Source organism: Nannospalax galili, unplaced genomic scaffold (assembly GCF_000622305.1).
Source record: "Nannospalax galili isolate Female #2095 unplaced genomic scaffold, S.galili_v1.0 scaffold649, whole genome shotgun sequence".
Taxonomy (NCBI): Eukaryota; Metazoa; Chordata; class Mammalia; order Rodentia; family Spalacidae; genus Nannospalax; species Nannospalax galili.
Window position 1 is genome coordinate 1,607,850 of NW_008359093.1, and position 4,500 is coordinate 1,612,349.

Here is a 4,500-nt window from a genome sequence, read left to right on the forward strand (position 1 = left end):
CTACCTTAAATATTACAGACCTTAATTCATGGTTTATACCTACACATGTGCCCTTAACAATAATATATAATGGTTGTAGTGATCAAAGTTCTTGATAGAGATTTGAAATATATATGTGAAATGCTCTTTAAAAGTAGAGATTATAGGGCTGGAAGTAATTCATGGTCACTCGTGTGTGTGTGTACGTGTGTGTGTATGTATGCAAGTGTGTTTTTGCATGCATGCTCATGATATGTTTGTATGTGCAGGTGGGTGTGGCTGTACACATATGTCCATTTTTGTGTTAAGGTAAGAGATCAAAAGGGAGCTTCTTTCTCTCTTTCTCCCCATCCTATATTTTGAGACAGTGTGTCCAGCTGAAACTGGAGCCCACCAATTAGTTAGATTGTCTGGTCAGTGATAGTCCCGACTCTACTTCCCACACTGGGATTATAGGCAGAATGCCCATGCCAAACGTTTTATGTCCTGTTTTACATTTGTGCATGGTACATTTTACCCAGACCCATCTTCAAAATCCATGATATTCATTCTTTAATCTACAGAGAAAAGGCAGTTGTGGGTCCCATCATGTCTTCCTAAACAGAACTGCACTGGTACTGTTATTCATGTGATACTATTATGTAGTTGTTTCTCTTCTGTCTTGAGTCAGAGCAGATGGCATCAACAGAGGAGATTTTCATAAATTCCTGTCCAGTAACATTTCTGTTGCAGTAGAAGGGAGGATCATGATATTCACAAGGCAACTTAGCTTTCAAAAAGTCCTCATGATGGCACCCCAGTCCCTGAGATTATATGGAAAATAAACGGTGAGCTAAGACTAGTGACTCTTCAGTGGTGTAGCTGAATTTGTGCTGCCCAGTGACATTTTCCTGTAGTAAGACACTTTGTGAGTCATCTGGGTTTCAGAGGTGACTATTATATGGTGCACATTTTTATGAGATGTCCATGTGTTACGTGGAACTCTTCTGTGCTATAACTGAAAATTATATACTTAAGAGAAGGCCCAGTGGCACAGCTGCCTTTGACTCCGCAGTGAGTTGATAAGAGTTCAATAAACTCCTTGATTCACTCATCTTGTCTTGAAAGGAACCCTTTGCTTGGTCTGCTGAAGCCTTCTATAGTGGCTGAGTACATATTTCTTTACATCCCTTCAGTATAATTCATGTAATATTTGTCAATCAAATAGGAACAAGGACTTAAAGAGGTGAGGAGGTGGTAATTGAGGAGAAAAATCTAGTGATTCATTCATTACCTTCTATAAGCTATGAAACATCAAGCCTGTTTGCTGTGATATAACTTGTTTTCTTAGGCTCAGAGTCAGAAAAAATGTACCTGTCCCTACTAGATTGGAGCCCTGACCCCATGTTCTCTCAGTGGTCCCAAATGGCCTTGAGTGTAGAGACCCAAGTCTGCCTTGCTAGGTGGGGAGCCTCGTTTCATTGGCTGCAGTGATACCAACTGGTGACAGAGTCCTGGACACTGGGACATGTTCTTTTCTTTACCACAAGTTGTTTATTGAAAAATTTGAAAGGTTTTTATACAAGGAACTGTCAGTCACATGGGGTTTGACAGTTACATACAAAGATTTAGGGCATAAAGAAACAGGAGATATAGCTTTTTAGTTGGTGCCAGCTAGGGGTTGTTTGGAAAGCAGGATGCTTGAACTTTTACTCAGGGTTACCGGTGCCTATTTGGTAATTTATTGGCCACAATGTTTTCTTTCTTAGGGCCAAAAGCATGGTAAACTTTTAGCTTTTAGTCCAGGAGTAAACCTTTAACCTGGCCTAATCTCTTAGTTAATGATAGCTGAGTTATGTTGAGGACAAGGAGGTGGACTAAGGACTGTTGACCACGATTATTTCCCTCAGAGCAAGAAGCTTAAACTTTGGACGTGGCTGCTTTTCTCTTGACAGCCCTGCAGTGTTCTACAAGAGGGGTTATCAGAGCTTCTGTTTTCAGCGCCCTCCCTTTAGCGGAGAACATAGCTTTGACTTAAAAGTTTTGGGCTCATCTTGCCCCAGGGCATGCCATCCCTACACTTGAGACTAAGTTAGGGAACTAAATCTCCCCTTATAGACATAGTGTCTTTGGGTAATCCAAATGTCCTACGGGTTGCCAGCCTAGGACCGCCTCCTATTCCCAGTCTCCATTTCTCCTTCCTAGACACCCAGAAACCAGCCAGGCTAACACTAGGGACACTCTAGGTGCCTTGGTTGGCACTGAGCCCCACCTATGGTAATGAGACATCTCCCCCAAACCTGCTCCATTAAGGTCTCCCACATATCCTCATTGCTGCCATCCTGGCAGGACCTCTGCTTCCTCCTGTCTGCTCGTCCTCCATTTAGGACTGGCAAATCCCCAGATCACTGCATAACTTGGAATCTACAGTTTCCCCACTTGACTCGGAGGCTCAAGCAGGAAATCTACTCTTTCCTCCCCATTTCCGTCCAGTTGATATGTCCAAAAGTCCACAGCTACTTGCCAGGCACTGCTGCCTCCCTCCAGACCATTTACCTCCATTTGAAACTCAAAATATCCTAGCCAGCTGCCTGGCAGGGATTCTCTAGCTGTCCCATGTGGCCTTGAGACCAAGGACCAGTTCACAATGCTAGTAGACATTCACTCCAAGCACCTTGACCGAGCAGCCTTAGGGACCAGACAGGACCAACACATGGAAGACTTAAGTACAGAGCATGTAGCCCTCAATGCAAGACCAAAAGAGCAAATCAAAATCTCCGCCATACTATGAATTAGTCCACTTCTGAACAAGGAATGGATGATTGGCACAAAAATGGAAGAAAGGAAAACTCAACTAACAAACTAAATGCAGGTAGGGAAATCCCAGTCCCGAAAAAAAAAAAAAAACAACACAAAAATCAGGATAACAAGCCTCCTCCAAAGATTCCAGATTTGATAGTAATAGGCACTAACTTAAGTGATCTGGAACACAACACAATAATTATAGTTATGTTCAAACAACCCAAAGAAGACACAAATATATTCCAAAAGAAAAAAGCACAAAGAAGTGAATAAAGTAGGAAAGCCAATCCAATATACGAAAATAGAATACAACAATCCTCTATATCTTTTTATTTATTTATTCATTTTTTGGTTTTTATTGAATTTTTGTGTATTTCATACAGAACACCTCAATCAATCTTAATAATCCATACTCGATCCCCACTGGCACCCTACCACAGCCCCTCCACTGGAGTTCATACATTCTGTAATTTGTGTTAAGGCCTCTTGTGTCCCACTGAGGTCTAGCCAGCTTATCTAGCCAGCTTTAGGAAGATCAGCTTTTCCTCACCTAGCAATAATTTGTTACCAATATTTCTTTAGCTAAGATCGGGGTCTTCTGTCCATTTCCCCAGTTCTATGCTGGATTTTTGTCTGTATGAATTTGCATAGGTCTTGTGCATGCTGACACCATTGCTGTAGAATCATATGAACAGGAACTTGTAGTACTTCGTTTCCACATGGTCATGCACCTCCTCCCTGGCTCTTACAATCTTTCTGACCCCTCTTCTGCAATGTTCCATGTGCCCTAGGTTGGTGAAGTTTAATATAGGAATCCTGTCCAAGAACCAGCATTCTGCAGACTCTTAGTCTCTATACTTTGGTCATTTGTGACCTTTTCTCTTCCTGGCCCTCTGTTGCATGGATGGAGATTCATTAATGAGAACTGAGAGATTCATTAGTGCCTGTTTTACCCCTGTTCTTTGTTCTGTGAGCCTTAGGTGTAGAGGTTGCATCACAGATGTGTCACTTAGGCCTGGGTAGTTAATAGACAATGTCTCTGTGTGACCAGTTGTGGTACTCATTAACAGTCTCTGCCTTGTGCAAAAGAAGTTTCTTTAATGAGTGGTGATTCGGATATTTGTCTGTAAATGTAAGGATACATATTTTGTACATAGTAAGAACTTACATTAGTCTAGGGATGTGACAGTTTTAGAGTTTTCTCTAAGACCGATGGCCTCTCCAGCCATGTATATTTGTTTATATTTACAGTACCACACTTGAGTTTCCTTCTATTGAGCAAACTTTAAAAAAATATTTTACTTATTATTTTTATTTTTTATGTGTTTGAGTGTATTGTGTGCATGTGTGTAAACCCGCCCTTGTGCTGTAATGCCCATAGAGGTCAGAAGTGAGTGTGGGATCCCCTCTAACTTAAGATGCAGATATTTGCTAGCCATCATGTATATGCTGGGAATCGAACCTGGGTTTTCTGCAACAAGAGCCAGAGCTCTGAAACACTAGGCATTCTCTCCAGTCCCAGGATTGCAATTTCTTGCACATTTCCCCATGACTATGGTGGGATTTTTGTCTGGTTTGACCTGAATAGGATTTTTGCATGCTGTCGCTATTGCTGTAAGTTCATGAGAGTTCATGATGAGAGATCAGCTGTCTGGAAGAATCTGTCTCTCTGTATTATCCATCTACTATTAGAACCAAATTTGCATAGTGATAAGATGTGAGGGAAGAGAAGTGGTCTGT